This window comes from Ambystoma mexicanum, chromosome 5p (genome assembly GCF_040938575.1).
Source record: "Ambystoma mexicanum isolate Mex_15411 chromosome 5p, UKY_AmexF1_1, whole genome shotgun sequence".
NCBI lineage: Eukaryota > Metazoa > Chordata > Amphibia > Caudata > Ambystomatidae > Ambystoma > Ambystoma mexicanum.
The window spans coordinates 711558660-711577532 of NC_090930.1; positions in this window are offsets into that span (position 1 = coordinate 711558660).

Consider the following 18873-nt stretch of genomic DNA (forward strand, 5'->3'; position numbering starts at 1 on the left):
CTTTTCCACTTCTTGTAGCTCGGCCAGGCTAATTTATTCTTAACTTCTTAAATCCAGCAGAAACCAAACTTGTTGCATTAAACCTAAATACATTACTTTCTTAGCTTTAAATCTGTGGGATCAAAAACACAACTGAGATCTGTATTCCTTTTAGTAACAATCCTTTTGTGTTTGCTAATCCGGCAGACTTTTAATTTAGATACTTTGCAGTTTCATCAGGAGCTCATCTGACAGTTGTTATTGACAGGTAGTCCGATGTACTGCACACAGATTTTGACAGGAGCTGTCAGTTTACAGACAATCCAGTTTGTCTGAGGAAATGCTTTGCTCTTTACACTTTAGGACTTTGTATATTTGCCATGCTTTATTAGTATTGCATGTCTTAGTCTGCCACTTTACTCTCTTTACATTTGTTTTGTGTTCAATATTCCCAATAGTGCCCAGTGGCCGATTACAGAGCGTTCCAGGATCACAGAACACTGGTGAACTCCCCGGGTGCTGCATATGAGTCAGCTCGTTCTGCTGCCACTGCTACTTCTGCTTCCCCTGCTTCCCACTGCACAGTAAGCTGCTTCTTTCTGCTTCCCAAAAAGGAGAGTTCCACGCTCCAAGAGCACTCTGGTGCTCACGTGCCACCTAAGTACAAGTCACTTTGGGGAAAGCCTCTTTGATTAACGCTTCCCACTGCACAACCTCTGCAAACCTGGCTACCATGGGGAAGGCTTCCTGGAACGCTTCCTGCCATGCAACCTCTGCATATGGATCATTAAGGGTAGCGACCCTCATGAAACCGGCATCCACTTCACAAATAGCGGCGGCTCCAGTGTCTGTTTCCCTTCAACTTCTGCTCCCACTGCAACGTGGAGTCTCAACAATGACTCCACCTTCTGCTTCTCCTTATGGCCTGTACCTAAGGGGGCCCTTTATACTCGCTAGTCCCACTTAGGTGTGGGTCATTAACACTACTAGGATGTACCTCGCAGTCCAGTACCTCTACATCCCTCTTCTTCATCCCAGTACTTTGGGCATTGTTCACAATGTTCAAACTACCATTTCCTTTTTCAGTTTTAATCTTACAGTAGGCCATTAAGATATGGCCTGTACCTAAGGGGGCCCTTTATACTCGCTAGTCCCACTTAGGTGTGGGTCATTAACACTACTAGGATGTACCTTGCAGTCCAGTACCTCTACATCCCTCTTCTTCATCCCAGTACTTTGGGCATTGTCCACAATGTTCAAACTACCATTTCCTTTTTCAGTTTTAATCTTACAGTAGGCCATTAAGATGGTGGGATCTCAGGGAAGGTTATTAAAGGGGTTTTCCCATTCCTTCTGATCTGCCCCTCCCCCATGTGATCCTTACACAGAACACCATCCTGAGGGTCAGGATCAGACAGTGTCAGCCTTTCCCTGGCCACATGAGAAAGGTCCCAGGCCAGGTTTTCTGGGGGAATCATCTCTGATTCATCACAATAAATACCAGCATGAATGCAAGGTGTGCAATGCCTAAACCATCTCTGTGTGGACATCAATCTGTTTTTTTAAGGGGGGGCTGTCCCTTTTTCAGTTGTTATAGCCACCCTGCAAGAAACACGCTGCAAAGAACAGCACCAAAATTAATTTCCCCACCGAATAGCGAGATCTACTGGGAGTAGAGTATGACAGTACTATGTGGTGCCATTTTTATAATTTCAGGTTTGAATGTCATGAGGCTGCAGGTGTGAGACGAAGATAGTCATGAATTCTGGAGCCTTTATCACAAATATACTAAACGTGTGAAGTTCATTTCTGAGTGCTTTGATTTTTTTTGTGACTGTCCTGTACTCTTCCAACAATGCTAACTGGTGTTCTTTAATAAAGTAATTCATTGGTAGGAGTCTCAGACAACACCCAGGATTATTCTAACTGTCCTGTGTGAACCTTGTAAAGGTTAGCATACAATTGTGCTGATCTATTTGTGCAACGCACGGTGTGAGGCAACTGAAGATGCATTATGAAAACCACGAGGGAACAGCAGCTGTGGCCACCACCTGTGCAATTTTTACAAACCAGTCTCGAGTTCTTTGTCCCGGGGTCACTTATGGATCCTTGATATGTTGTTGCCATTGCTGGTAGGTCAACTACAGTATCTCCCCAGAGCAAAATTCCAGTGTTACCAGGACAGAGTCAAACTTAAGTCTTTACTGCCGCCCACATAGACACTCTGCTCCCTTTCACTGCCCTAAGCAGGGAACCAGGTATAGGTTGCTACTGATCTACACACACCACATACCATGTACCCAACTCAGCATTAGTTAAGCCGCCCTGGGAACCGCTCTCTCTTGAGTCATCACTGTGCATGCAAAGGGAACTATCCTTTTGCCCATTTATGAACAATAAAACTTTAAATTGTAACAATACCTGGTTGAGGTCTCCAGAGCACTGTGACATGACCCAGCTGCAATGCACACCTGGTCCACCTCTACTGCATCTTTCATGAAGATCGTCTCCTCCAATTAACAAACAACTCAGCATGGCCCCTGGGAGCCAACACCTTAGCTTCTCCTCCCCATTCAGTGTTGATACCAGAAGATGAAAACGCTTTGGGAGGAAGCTACTGCTTCAAATCCAAACCCGGCAGGAGTCCCAGAACCATGATTTGTCTATTGCAGGAAAGAAAAACAGAAGGTATTATTGTAGAATACTCCTCTTATGTGTTGTAAAATGAGAGGAGCATCACCTAGATGGAAAGGAATAAAGCTTAGGATCATTCCTGTGACAGGGTGCAACACCACAAATTAGTAGGGACTGGGACGAGAAGTTACAGTTAAGGGTGGGTGAAATGGCCGAAATTCGCTCTGTAGAAAAATTGGCGAATCCCATGGCAAAATGTGCCCAATTTGCAAATTATGCAAGAGAAAGTAACAAAAGTCACAAAATGTGCTATTACAGAAATGTTTGTAAATCTTGGTAGGACTCTTCACTATAAAGAATGTGGTAAGAGACAATGTACTCTTCAGTATTGTCTATGAGATGGGCAATGCTTTTGTAGGTGGGGATATAGGCCACACATGTCGGTCTGCATTGAAAACCTCTAGCAGTGGCCGGCAACTATTTTGCCACTTTGGTGTGGGGGAGCTCATTGGTTTGAAACAAGGCATTTTCCCAGCATCTTCAAGGATCCATACTGAAACTACTGGTGTTTGCAAGACAGGGGCAAAAGCAAGTTGAATAGGAATTGGTTTTGAGCCTACCACAAAAATTGGGGTCTGCTAGAAATAAATATAGTTGCATTTATCATAACCCCCACCTTCTAAGTTGTATCAGTTGTAGACCAATCACCATGCTTTGGAGGCCTTCATATTAGGAGGCCAGCATATTCCTGCCATTATTTCCACCCAGTATGGAATTGGGTACAATTGCTTGGAATTGGCACCTGTGCCCTAGGACTTGGCCTTTCACCACCAAGTCACCTCACACAGGTTGCCGAATAATTTTCCAATAGGACCTGGGCCCTATTTGAAGTTATGATATGTTTACACATTAAATGAATTAATATTTTGGCACCACGGGAAATGAACACTTTAGAGAGAAAGTGGGTTGCCACCTCGCTCCGAGCAGATCAGAGCATAGAGTGGGTCGGAACACACAGTATTTCTCAGGTGTCAGATTCATGATTTAAAAGTAGATTCGCAAGACTGACAATTGAGGGAATCTGATCTGAGGGGAAAGATGAACCGTGCAAGTCTGCTGTCCGGTCTGGTTTGTCAGTTATAGGAGTCTCCATGGGTAGCACCTCTGTGGCCATGTTGGTTGTGGTGATCTCCACTGCCTGAGCTAAGTCTCTGAAAGCGTGTTTGTCATTGTCAAGTGAGGAGAGTACATCCCTCCTGATATCACCGCTGCTGATTCCGGTCCTCCAGAGGTCTGAGCACCAGTCAGGTAGGTCGGCATTTCACCATTGTTCAGGGGCAGGGAAGAGGCCTTGTCTCTGAGACCTGTAGTCAGGAGTGTTAGGGAGAATTCTCCAGAATGGCTAATTTCCCTGACCTACTGAGTCCATCAGCAGCTTTGCTGGATTTCTAGGATTTATTTTGTTCACCTGGTAAGAGTGTGAGCCTTTTTTCCCCACTCTTACATGTGTTCTCCTGTGTGTGTTTAAAATTGTCTTGAGTTCATAGGCTGTGGAGCCTCACCTACTCCATCGGCATCATCTTTTAACTATGTGTTACACAGCACCTTCAGTGCAGTGACACTGGGTTGTCTTTTTGGACTTCCCCACTCCGACTCCATTTTCTGGGACTGACTACTGTCTCCCAGAACATGTAAAGTTGCCATTGACATTATTAGTCTGTTTAAACTCACAGACCCAGTACAAACTATCTTTCATAGAGTTTTGGAAAGGGTTAATAGTTATCCCTTTTTGTCTGTTCCTCATGAAACATTGTTTTGTTCCCTTTTCATTAAGATTTGGCTGGTGACAGTGGCAACTACCCTACTTTTCCTACTGTGGTTATTTTAAATAGCCTTGGTATTGTTTTAGGCTATTTTAGTGGCCTCGAACTTAAACCAGCTGGACCACATTTACTTTTATACGGTGGTTCCGGCTGGGTTTATTCGCCATTTCATTTTGTAAAAGTCATTCTCGTGTTTTACTATGCGTGCCAAACCAGGTTTCATTCCTTTGTTTGCCGACCTTTGGCGGGCTTCTGCACAGAAGCCCTCCTTAGGCGCCTGAATGTCTGAGGGGGACAGGATGTGAGGGAGGGGTTTGAGACTCCCTGCATGTGGCCTCCTTGGAGACCCATGTCGCACTCTAGTATGATTGGCTGTGGTGACTGTCCCGGCAGGACAGCCATCCTGCTGTGTGAATGACAGCCAGGCTGTGTAAATGGGGGAAAACTGCATAAAAAGCAGGTCTCTGGGACTGGGAAGTCGCCACTGGATTGAGAGAACCAAAGAGAATCTGACAGAAGAGGACCTCTACCTTGACTGAACCTCCCGGTGAAGCCCTGCTGCGGGTCTGAATCTTCAAACTTCGACGACAGGGAAGATCTGCAAGGAATCTTCTCCCCTTGAGCTGGTGGGAGCAACCAGTTCGCCAAACTGCAAGCCAGGCCTCCCTCCTCTGGTCGAATTTGCTGTGCACAGCTACAGTGAACCGGATAGCCAGGAGGATCGGACCATGCTTGGGTTTTAAGGAGCACACCTTTTATTTGTTGCTTTGCTCTGCTGCTCGTTTCTTCCCTTGGCAGTGCAGGACCCTCCAGTCTTCCTACTTTGTGTCAGTCCGACAGTCGCTTCAGGAACTGTGAGGCTGCAGGACCTGCCAGGAACGTCTGCCTCAGCTACACCCTTCTTCTCCATTTAAGGTACTGTTCAAATCCGGTCGTTCGATCCGTCTGACCACGGTAAAAGTGTTTAAAATATTTTGCCAATCCGAGTGCTTGTCCTTCTATATTCTTTAAAGGAACTTTTCGTCCGACCAACTTCGTTCTGAACTCTTGGCAAAGATTTAACCGCAAACTGCCCTGAACTGTGTGATCCTCTGCAAAGACTTTGGTCCATTGACTTTGGCCCTGGCCTCTTGAATTGATTTCTTCTCTTAAAACCTCACCGATTCCACCCTGGTGAATGGAGCTATTACCGCCCCATTCCAAGGTTGCCGGGGGCTGTAATTCCCCATTCACCAGGGCCCTTCCCCATTCCCATTTGAGCCACATTAGGGCTCAATGGGAATGGGGAAGGCGCTAATAACGGCACCGCAAATTGCGGTACCGTTATTAGCACCAAAGTCCCTTTGCGGATCCCGTCCTTAACGTCTGGTAAAACCAGGCGTTAAGGGAGGACCCGCAAATGGAACTTGTAATAGGGCGCAAAGGGATTACCGGTACCGGTGCCCTTACCGGTACCGGTAATCCCTTACCGCCCGGGTCGTAATGAGGCCCTTAATTGTGTGTGGTGTTCCCAAAGGGTACTGCATATGATTCTGCCTAACAAGGAAGACCTGCGAGCTGTTGAAAGTTTGGGGAACCTTGAAAAAAAGGAGAGAAGAATTGTAAATGTTTGGGGTTGAAACGGCCAGTGTTTGGAGTGCTAGTGAAGGTGGAATTGATCATATCAATTTTAGGAATGTAGGAATTCTGATGGTCCTGATACAAGTGATTTCTGTTTCAGTGGTTCAGGATTTATTCGTTTGCACTACATTTTGAAAGGTTTTCTGTAATGGTTCAAAGCATTAGGGATTGCTGTAAGGTGAGAAATTAACAGTTACTAAGATAGATGTTAAGAAATTTGCATTGGTAAGTTAGATGTTAACAGTTTCCTCACAGTCGTCCTAACTGTTTAGCAATTCGTCCTCTAGGTAGATATCTGTGAATGCAGACTAAAATGTATGTGAAAAAATACAACAGATCCTCATGCCAATCTTCTACCGTTCTCAAAAAGGGTTTTGTTGGCTGTGTGCCTGTTAAAATTGACAGTAATAAATAAAGTTCCCTGAGTGGGGAATTTACGTCCCTTGCACACTTTCACCGGCAAAGAAATTCAGCCCTACACATGGATATCCACTTACCATGTTATTGTATAGAGGCACTTTGAATAGTTAGTTCTGGATGTTACTAGCTGTACCTCTATCATTTAAAAAGCATTGATGACTTAAATTGGGATCTGTCTTCACTTTCCATTGAGACTGGGATTTGTTTCCTTTCTATTGGCTGAAATCAAGTTTTGTTTTCTCTCCTCATGAAATTTGGATCTGTTCTCCCCTCTTTCACCAACTACACCTTTTTCAAATGTTAGTTATGTTTTGAAAGACTGCTTTTTGTGTTTTGTCTTATCAAAGGCCTTGATATATCATAATGTCTAGCCTTTTACACTTTTTCATTATTTGACTTTCTTAACTTGTTTGAATAAAATATTCCAGTCGAAGAATTGATGTTACTGTGTTCAGTTTGGTCGTGGGATACCATAACATGATATCATGATTGATACACGTATCTGATGAAAATAACCACTAACTTAATGAAGAATCGTTCTAGTTGCAGCGTGGACTATATAACCACTTTTGAGAACAAATTCAGCCAAACATTCAATATATTATTTAGAAGAGCCAAATTAATATATCTTATAATTTCAATAATCATGTAATATCTGAGAAACTCTTGAAAATCATGTTGTTAAAATGTAAGGTTAAGACAACATTTTCAATTGAACATAACATATATTTATTAATGTGACCCAACGTGTTTCGAAAGAATCTCTCTTCATCAGGGGTTGTTTATCAAAACATTTTTAAAAACTGATGATACAGTAAAGTTCATAAAGTACATGTTCATTTCTACTCGGCAACTTACTAAATCTATGAAACAGTCTTTCCATAATATAATGGGCCTCATTACACGGTAGGCGGTAACCATGGCGCTATTAGCGCCATGGTTGCTGCCGGTATTTTACCGTGTCTGCCTTGGTGGATGGCCGAATTACCGCCCTACTCCAAGGTGAGCAGGGATGGTAATTCCCCATTCACCAAGGCTCTTCCCCATTCCCATTTTTGCCCCCATAGGGCATAATGGGAATGGGGAAGGCGCTAATTACGGTACCGCAAATTGCGGTACCGTAATTAACTCCGAGGTCCCTTTGCGGCACCCTACTTTAACGGCTGGTAAAACCAGCCGTTAAAGTCGGGTCCCGCAAAGGGAACTCGTAATAAGGCGGTAGGAGTTTACCGGCACCAGTGCCTTTACCGGTACCGGTAAACCCCTACCGCCTACCGTGTAATGAGGCCCAATGTCTGAAAAGTAAAGACAAGTACCTTGTGGTTTCCTGAACAGTCATATAGTAGTATAGACTATCTAGTCCCTCGATAGAGCTTCTATTATTCCTAATGTAAATCAAAAAAAGATAATAAACAACGAGTTGTGAATTGATGATAAAGGAATACTAGAGTGGACTTTAAGCATGTCCGAAATTATGTAAGAAGCAAGGAAATGTTATCTTGAGGTATATCATCTTAATCCCTTGTGGATATGAGGTCCTGCAAACAAACTCTTGTCTAGGTCCTGGCCTGTAAAGACAGATATCCTGCTAAGAAGCTGAATTACATAAAGTTCTCTGTACTTATGTATAAATATGAATATTTCATATGAGCTCTATAATTTAATCAAAGCCAAATGTTATCTCACCCCGCTTAAACTTGACACAGCGCTTGAACTGGTAGTGAGTGATTTTGTAACCTTCTGGGTAGATGGCTATGCTAGCTTCCACTTCTCTTCTACAAATAAGAAAGCCAAAATCCAAGTGGTATTGGCCTGATCCACTGCCAATGATAGTAAGTTTAATATGAAAATTCTGTGTTTGTAGCAAATTCGGATGGGCCACTCACCTCAATGTGAGGTTATCTGGTGGACATCAAACAGTTCACACAGGAGATACATGGTCCTTCATGTTTTCCCTAAGTAGTGTAAGTCGATCTAAACAACTTAATTTTAGGCTCAAATTCCAAACACAATGCTGTAAATTGCTGATTCCAATAGAATTGTACTTACTCTGATAATCGTACAAGTGAAGGGAATCAAGATAAAATCACAGCAATAGCTCCCGAGTGCCAGTTGAAATTGCTTTTGCACATAGGTTGTCATACCTTATTTTTTAACTACATGATTTTCAAGAGTTTCTCAGATATAACACGGTTATTGAAATGATTTATGTATTTTTAATTATGGTTATAGCTCAAAGATCTTTATCATATCAAACAAACAGAATAATTCCATAAAACAGAAAACACTCAAATGGTTAAAGCATATAACACATAAATACACATAGGTGCACATAAAAAAACAATAATTACAATCACCATATTGTACAGAGGTTATAGCAATTTGCAAGTCCCATATAGTTAATAAACAGTGATCAATCAATAGTCCGTAGTCTGACAAATGATTCTGTGGGATAGCACAGTGCCCTTAAAGCAGTTCAAATCTACAACATTATTGAGTAAAATCGGTTAAATTCAAAGTTTGTAGGGTTACCACAAGGCCTCTAAACAAATGCATTTTCTGCAGATAAATTATAACCATTAAGCCACTCCCAAGCAGTACAGGGTAATGCAGAGCGGGTACACAGCGGGTACAACCACCAACTGGATCGTAATTCATCATCAGCAGGGAGCCGTTCAAGCACTTAAGAGGGATTTGCAAGTGTTGCTACCATTCCCCTCTTCAGAAGTTCCCTGCAGATATTAAAGAGGGCGATGTGCGCAGATCTATGTCCACAGTTCAAACAGTATCGCCAAAAAGACTCCGCCTGGATACTGTTGGGGTCGGACACATAGGCCCCGAGCCTGCTCATGTATAAAGGATCATGTTCCCTGCACTCAGTGAGTACGTGTTGAGCCGTTTCCAATTTACTCACCAGCCCACAGGAGCGACATTACCTTGCCTCTCTGGTAGTGCCTTGCTCTCTGCCTAGGACTGACAGCACTGGCAGTTTGCCAGTCCTCAAAAGTAACAAGAATCTTCGCAACTCAGGGGAAGAGCATAGCATTAGGTAGCCCTGAGGGCAGTGGCTTCGCTAGGGGGCTTTTGGGGGGCTTCTGGGCCCCTCCTCTGAAATCATGGGCCCCCCTTGTGGCCCCCTACCTCAACTGGGCTACTTTCTTGGCACTGTCTGCAGTGCTCTGTCAGCACAGCACACACACAGGGCCACAATCAATGCTGCCACACAGCAATGAAGAGCTGTTAAATTCCCCCTGCAGCCAAGAGCAGCCCCTCCAATCAGAATGTAGTGCACAAAACCGCTTATGATGGGTCATTAGTGACTTAATGGTTTAGTGCCTACATTCGGATGGAAAGGGAGGTGCAGTGGGGTGTGGTAATTGGTGTACACAAAACATTCTCTTCAGGAGTGCTTCTGACATCACACATTGCCCTTTTATAGGCGCACCCTCTTCTTTAGTCTGTGGCCCCCTCTGTGCCCCTGCTAAATTTGATTCATGATGATGCCACTGCCTGAGGGGCCTTATAACTGTGGACCAATTGTTCCAGAGTGATGCTATAGCTAACAAGGTTAGCTAAATGGGCATAATTGTTACCCCAGCCCCATTGTTCGATTTTGGCTACAGTTCTCCTGGTCAACTCAGCTAAGATCCCCTTCAAGACCGTCTTCAAACAAACCATGGTAAGATCTTCACATACCAGATAGGGGAGGGTTTCTATATTAGTGGGGGGGGCTGCCTGCCCAATATATTCAGCAATGGACAACTAGGAGACTTAAGTGACTTCAAGTATAAAAACACATCTTTGTTTAATGACCATAGCAGAGAGAGAAGTAAGTCCCAACTCAAGGCGAATAATTTAATTTGAAATGCTAGGGCCCAACCCCAGCATTTTCTGCCAGAATCTTCCCTCCAAAGCTTTCAGCCAGGATAAGTCCTTCATGCTGAGTACCTCCAGCTCATGCAGTAGTGAGGTACAAAAGCATTGCAAGTATAGAGTCAGAATACCTTTAAGGGAAAAGCCTGACGCTGCCCGTACTCCCTGAAATATCGTATTCAATTTTGATATGGCCTTGCTTTTTCTCACTTCTCTCAATGCTATTTAGTCAGTCTTGGTGGAGAATTCCAGCCCCAAATACTTATAGCTATGTACCTGTTCTATGACTTTCCATCCAATATCATAATGGGCATATTCACCTGTTTGTGTGAAAAGCGCATAACCTTGGTCTTATTGTAATTCAGCTCTAAATCATGTTCCCTGGCAAATTTTCGGACAACTCCCAAGGCTTGTTTTAAACCAGCAAAAGTGAGGTTGAAGATAATGAGATTGTCAGTGTAAGATAAACATGGTACACTGACCTCCATAAACTAAGGTGGGTGTTAGGCAAGATTGTATGCAGTACCCTGTGGGAGACTGGACCAGCCTTCTCCTCTTGGCAATAGTTAACTCAACCTTGGTATAAGCATGTACTACGCAAGTTGGTAGAGTGACTGAGCAGCCAGGCTTATCTCAAGAGGGGTCAATGTGAGCTGTAGGGTTATTACACAGGGATTCACAGTGACAAGTATCCAAATAAACACTTACTCTAAAGGTTTCCTGATTAAACAATTATTTATTAATTTAAGAGTCAGTTGAATAAGCCTTCTTTAGAAGGGAGCAAAATATGTAACACAATAATATACTTCAAAATACACTTTCTTTTTTTTTTTTTAAATAAAATTGTTTATGGTTCACAAAGAAACCTTTACAAAGGAAAGTTATTTTATAAATATATCAAACTAAAATATGAAATTGTTTTGAGAAATAGAACAACACACATAAGTTAAAATCATTGTATGCAGATAGCACATTCTAACCGACATTAGATATCAACATGTGGCATTCCATACAAAAACATAAGCGTTAAATCATTAACAGCATAATAGAGATGGTATTTTCAAAATAATAGATCGATGTACAAGGAAATGTTCTAACCAACAGGAGATCTCGACATGCGGTAGCCCATACAAAATCATAAGTGTTAAATCATTAACAACATAATAAAGGATATTTTTTTTCTTCAAAAAATGTTTTATATTAGAAGGCCCTAAACGTATGAATCATTCACGTTCGTGAACATGTGTTCAAGTTTGAAGAAAAATCGAGCCAAAGCCAATAGCAGTTCAGTGCTGTCACCTCTCATTTCTCTTTCCCAAAAAGATTGACGTGCTATCTTGGTAAGTTCTGGACAAGAGACCCCCATAAACTGTACTCTTAGGTTTTCAAAATAAGAACAATAAACACCTATAAGGTCAATAGTTTTGTCTTGAGTCGGTATAAGACAGAATCGACATGGGTCGTATTTCCGTTCTATATTGGAAAATCTGTAATGTACACGTTCCAAGGTCGCCGAATCTTAGGACATGGATATTTCACAATGTACGCCGGGCGAACAGCTCTTTTAGCTTCAAATACAGCATAGTTCTTATAGGTCCTGTAAGTATAGTTCATATTGATTGTTATGATTCAATCCATCTCAAATAATTTACGATTCACATTTGGAAGTCCGAGCATTAAATCCTCAACAGAGGAGTTTATCAAAGCAAGGACTTTCTGCATTTCAGTGGCAAATAGGACAAGCGAGGGGACCTTTTGGGCCATCAGGAGCTCATTGAGATCTTGGAATAAAGAGTTCCTCGCAGGGACCAACATTTTAGCGTATAGTGATAATTTATGTCAAGTGTATCTTGCAGATAGGGACAGTAGTCTAAGCTCATGTCGGACAATAGAGTTCAGAACCGCTATGACTAAACCGAAAGTCTTTTTCCAAATCTGCCCTTGTAATCGATTCAAGGTGTCATCCATATTGAATAAACACAAACCTAGTCCGAACAACAAAGTCGGTTCAACCTTCAATATATAAAAATCTAAAATAGGTAGTAAAGAGAATTTACCATGTTTTGTATGTATAATTCGCATCTGGGAGAGCAAAAGATGAATCTTTTCATGCAGTCCAGCAGTCCAAGATTTTAGCGAGTTAGATTCATCCAGTTGATATCCCAAGTATCGTAATGCTTTCACCTGGAAAATGTGATGATTGTCCATGGTCCATTGGTAGGATTTAGGTTGCTTTTTGTTGGCAAAGATAATAATATTGGATTTTGAAACTTTCTCAGTTTCAATAAATCAGTAGATACCCATTTGAGATAGCACATAGACCCTTCTTACACCCTGAGGTGACTTAAATAACTAGGACACTGTGGACATTGATATATCACTGGCACATTTAGAGCAATACTGAGGTTAGTGTCAAAAGGAAAAGATAAGGGAATAAAACAGTGGTTTTACAAATATTTTTCAGCAGGTAAGTACTTTTTGAACCCTCCAATGCAAAGTAAATTAACCCTTTCCCAGCTACACACGTTATCTAATGTGTGACTTTTGTTGAGGGATAGTTAAAGCACAAAGTCAGAGGTAACAAGAGTCTTTCAGGGAGCCAGGACAGCCAATGTCAATTGAGCAAAAGTCAAAGTGAGCTGAAGAACTTCTTGCAGGTAGGTAAAGTTTTGCACAATGTTTTAGAAATCTTTGTAGAAAATGAAATCACTGCAGGCCCACAAGCTGGGAGGCTTGTGAGGGGCAAAGCTGCAAGCAATTCTGGCAAAGCAACCAAGAAAAGTCTCAACTGGGAGCTAGCAAAGCTACAGAACAAGAGGTAAGCAGCCCCTTAGTTTTACAGTACCTTTGCTTTGAAGAAATTGGTCCCAGCTAGCTTCTGCTTCAGTTGTAGGTCTGCAGATCGTGTTGTTCCTGAGCCTCATTTGTGGGGACAAGAGGGAGGACGTCTGGGGACTCCTGCACTGCGAATTGAAGGTCGGCGGCAGCAAAGGGCAAACTTCAGATCAGCGGCACTTTGCGCTTTTAGCTTCTCACGGCTCTCGCAAACAGCACCACCACAGTTCTTGGATACCTTTATGGACTTTCGTCGCATCTGGGGTCAGTGCTCTGTTGAGTTGGCTCAAGCTTGGTCAGTCCTGCTTCATGGGAGTCCGGAGGATCTTCCTGGAGCTCAGGTCCGAATAAAAAATGATGCACTCGATCCTGGTGTTCCTCTCACTGGCAATAGTTTCCTGCAGCAGCAATGGAAGCACATCCAGCTCGGAGAGGATGTCCAGATGAGTTTGCTTTGTGGTTTATTGGTCCCACCAACCCAAGGGGAGAGGTTGTCCTTTGCAGGGCTTCTCTGTTGAGACAAATTTGGAGCTTCAGCAATGCAGCAGGGCTTCTCCCGGCAAGCCAATAGTCCAGGAGTTCCAGCAAGCGTCTCTTCCATGTTCTTCTTTGGATTCCTTCATCCAGTGGTCGATGTTGTCTTCCAAGCCAAAAGCCTTGCCTTTTATGCAGGTTTCTCCCATTCATTCGCAGCCTAGCTGTCACTCACACAGCAGGGCGGCTGTCCTGCAAGGACAGCCAGCCAATCACCTTTGGGTGCATTCCTGTAACCAAGGGAAATAAGCACAGGGAGTTTGAGGTACCTCCCTCACTTCCTGCCCTGCCAGACACGCTGGAGCCAGAGGAATCCCGCCAAAGACAAAAGGACCAAACCTGGGTTGATGCGCAGAGTAAATCTCAAGAAGAACCTTTTCAATAAGAAATGGCATAAAAAGAAGACTGGGGCCATTTTGACAAAATGGGCACCCATGGGTGCTTTACTGCAGCTGCAATTGCACCCTGCCGTAGAAACACACAATGGTAAGAAAATGTAAACCACTGCCACCAGCCATTAATTGTAAAAAGGGTAACATAAAAAATGTACATGAGAAACTAGACAAAGGGGATACTAAGTAACCCCTCCAGCACCATATTGTAAGATATTGGCCCTCATTACGACCCAGGCGGTAAGGGGTTTACGCCGGCGTAAACATCGCCGACCCTTACCGCCTGAGTACGAGTTCCCTTAGCGCCATGGCGGATTTAACACCTGCTTTTAGCAGGTGTTAAAATCCATGGCGCTAAGGGACCATGGAGTTAATTACGCCACCGTAATTTACGGTGGCGTAATTAACGCCTTCCCCACTCCCATTATGCCCTATGGGGCAAAAATGGGAATGGGGAAGGGTAAATGGGGATTGGGGACTTACCGCCCCGCCAAGGTCGGAATGGGGCGGTAAGTCCGCCAACCACCATGGCGGAATTGCACCCTTAGCGGCATGGACCATGGTGCTAATAGCACCATGGTTCTCCGCCAAGGTCGTAATGAGGGCCATTGTGTGCTGGGTCTAGAAAGTTAAACTCAATTTCAATTCACTGCTCTTGGAAACAGTAGTTTAACCAAGACGATTTCCCTGTGTCACTGCACTGAAGGTGCTTTGTGACACAATCTAAAAAGATTATGCCCATGGAGTTTGTCAGACTCCAAAGTCAAAAGAAACACAGTGTTCAAATCAATAAAAAAATACATTAGAGAGTGGGGAAAACGGTCTCACTCTCTCCAGATTAGAAATTAAAAGTCCTGAATTCCAGAAAAAGTGCTGGGGGTCTCTAAGGTAGAAGGGAATTAGCACATTTCTGAGAATTCTCCCTAACAGGGAGCAAATGTTTGCCCCTTTGAGTTCCTTAATAATCTCAGAAAGATAGATATCGAAAAGAACCGGTGTTTTACGCCTTGATTAGTGCTGATAGGCGGAGAAATAGTACCCACATTGTCCAGCCTGACTTGGACAGAGGAGTTCCCATGCAGGCCCCTAATAGCCAGGAGCAAGTCACATGGCAGCTGCATCGCTTCATTGTTTGATTTTATTTTATTTGATTTTATTTGCTTATATAGCGCACACTGAACCCTGATGTAGCTAGGCGCTTGACTTAATGGCGAGTTACATACAGGTTATACATAAAGAGGTAGATTATTATATTATATACAATAGTTACACGGGTAAAGATACAGGTATATACAGTGGTGGAAATGGAAAAAATGTGGTGGGGGATCCCACAACACAAGGGCTGGGGTGGGGGAGGAGGCGGAGTCCGAGGGGGAGTGGTCTAAAGGGGGCGGGGCTCATAGTGGACATCCAGATATGCTGGAATACTCTATAAAAAAAAAGCGTCCGCGACGGCTGAATTGCCTTTTACCACCAGCTTTGTCACTGGTGTGTAATACACAATGCTCGCTGCATGCACTGAAAGGAATGGGTAGTACATGTAGCGACCATTGTACATTACACACAAGTGCCAAAACATGGGTTAAAGGCAATGCTGCCGTCGCTGGCGTTTTTATTTTTAGTTTTCCAGCACGGTTTATGGGTTCGGCGGCCGACTCCGGCTGGATACTGAGATCCGGCTACACATCTGGTGCCGGATCTCGTATCCCCCGAGAGCCGGCCCAATGACCAGCACTGGGTATATACAGGGACGTCATTTCACTAAAATGCCTGTGGTAGCGGAAGTGACATCACACAACCCTTGACCCCTGATGACATCACATGAAGTGATGTCATTTGAACCCACCACAAAGTAATATCGCGGGTAACGATGGAACATGACCTTTTACCCGTTGACAAAACAGGAAGTGGCATCACATGGCATTGTACACTACGAAAAATATGGTTACGATATCTCTATAATGTGATATACATTTCATACAAGAATGGATCGCCATATGGATCGTTAAGATCAGTGTGTATAGGACCATATTACCAAATTACTGTGAATGCAAGCAGACGTCCATGACCAAATGATAATGAGGTGTTATTATGTAGCACTTACGCTTAAGCGCTTTAAGCAGAAAAAATATACACCCAATATCACCCAACCTGTGCTGGTACTCATTTATCGACCTCAGAAGGATGAAAGGCTGAGTTGAGGCGTTTAAGAACAGACTAAATCAGTGACTCGCCCCCTGAAGTGTGCCTGAAATAAACTCTTAATGAGTGTAGCAATTATTGTATAGAATTCCAGAAAGACACTTTATTTGGTATTCCTATTATTTCTTATTTAGTCAGTGCTGAAAGTGTTAGACATGTGGCACTCCTGTTCTTATTTTTCTTATTTTTTTTTAAGGGGCCTGATCAGGAAAACCAGCCACTCCAGAAGTAAAGAGCCACATGGTGCTGGCCACAGCCCAGGAACTTGCATTACACAAAAAAAAAAAATAACATTTTTTTAGAGGTCGCAATGGAGACCACAGAGGTCCCAAGGGAGACCTCAGAGGTTGCAGTTGCGCCCCCTGGTGACCCCTAAAGGACATCCCTGGGTATATACATATATAGGGCCTCATTACACGGATGGCGGTAAGGGATTACTGGCACCGGTAAGGGCACCGGTGCCGGTAATCCCTTACCACCCTACTACGAGGTCCCTCAGTGGGTCCCGTCCTTAACGTGTGGTCAGACCACACGTTAAGGATGGGACCCGCTGAGGGACTTCAGAGCAAATAACGGTACCGCTAATTGCGGTACCGTTATTTGCTACTTCCCTGTTCCCATTGAGCCCTATGGGGGCTCAAATGGGAATGGGGAAGGGCGTTGGTGAATGGGGAATTACCGCCCCTGCCAACCTTGGAATGGGGTGGTAATTCTGCCATTCACCATGCCGGACTCCGGCGGCAACCATGGCGCTACTAGCGCCATGGTTACCGCCATCCGTGTAATGAGGCCCATAGTATCATTGCCAGTACAAACCTGTTTGACCTCTAGAAATTGCCGCCTTTGTCAAAGCGTCTAAAAGACACTTTTGAAATTATAAGATATTCTAATTTGGCTCGCCTAAATAATATATTGAAGGTTTGGCTGAATGTCTCGGCCTGTGAAAGCGTGCAGGGGACGTATCATTCACTGCACTACACAGTGCCGTGAGCCATAAAGTGACAGCCTTATCTTAAATCATGCTTCTCGGACGGTGGCCTCTCTTAAAGGGCCGCACACGCACCTCAAAATGCCAATGCTTCTCGGTGTTTAATGCGTCAACAAATACAACTGCCGCCGATGCGTGGGGTTGATCCAGCTTTACGTTCAATATCCCGCCTATCAACTCGCAGATAAACTCCAAATGTGCTTTTACGATAAATAATTTACAACTGGCTGTTCAATTATTTCGTTCACGGCTGTTCTGCCTCTGTGCTTACCGATTTCAGGCCGTAAAGCGGAACAGAAAATGTATGCCTTTAATATCCACGGATACATTCGGGTCCCATGTAGGTAATAAACGGCGTGTAAATATGGAAATTCAAACGCACAGGGAGAGAGGCGCTGTCAGGCCTGGTGCGGCGCGGCCCGATAGATACTCCCGCGCTGCAGTAAAACCCGTTAAACGTTCCAGCCCTGTGATGGGCCAGAGGCAAGTTGGGGATGCCACCTATCCATAAAGGATAGCGGCCTGCCGGTGTATATTGCCTGTAGTCTTTAAAATCGGAGGTGACACATTGGTTAATTGCTAATTGCAGCAATCTCGCTGCTGGATTTATCCAATTAACAAGTGGCAGGACTTATCCGAGGCCAAGCCACTCTGCAGTGTTCATCAAATGATGATAAAATATACGTGCCAACATCTAAGTACATTTTAAGCACCGCCTATTCCATACAACGCAATTGGTGACAACGGAGATGTTATTTACATTTCCCGAATATATATTTTTACATTTGTTGATCTGCCGAAACGGTCGAAACCCGAGTCCAAAAGGCGCACTGACGTGGTAGTTGTATGTGAGCGAATAAAAAAACGAAAAATCATTTCAAAATATCCGACACAGGTTTCCCTGTGACTCTGAGGCCTAATGGCAAAGGACAGTGGCATTTCGCACGCTGGCTTTGTATTGTGTCACCTAGCAACCCGATGCTGCCATGACGGCGGCCTGGTACTACAAATTGCAAACCGTGCGCTGCTTGTTTTTCATTAGGCAGCTGGATATGTAATTTTTTTCTTCACGCTGCGAAATACTTAAAAAGAGAGTCAAGTACGCATGTTTATTCCTAATTCTCCATTGGATGCTTAGGTGGTGTGAATGCAAAACAAATCGAACGGACCATGTTACAACTAAACGTTTTAAGATAGGCGTTTGGATAAAAATGCTTTAGTCTGTGTAAGTGTGAATAGAAAAACGAAATTATGCTTTCAAGTCAAAACCATTGTAACGTCCTCAAAAGGTCTTCCTTTTATCCAAAGTAGGCCCTCTTTCAGACAGGTATTTGAATCCCAAGAAGGGGGCGCTGTTCCAGGTACTTACTTTAGAAAGATGCCAACATGGTCTGACATATACTGATGGACTGAATGACCCGACTCACAGCCAAGAATCGAGCTCAATTATTTCCCAGGCCAAGAGTTCACAAGTCGCATTGCAAAGTAAACGAGTAATCTTGTTTAAAAAGTAATAATTTAGAAGCAACCGCGCCCTACAGTTCTATAATAGGATGCTGTGTCGATCGAACTG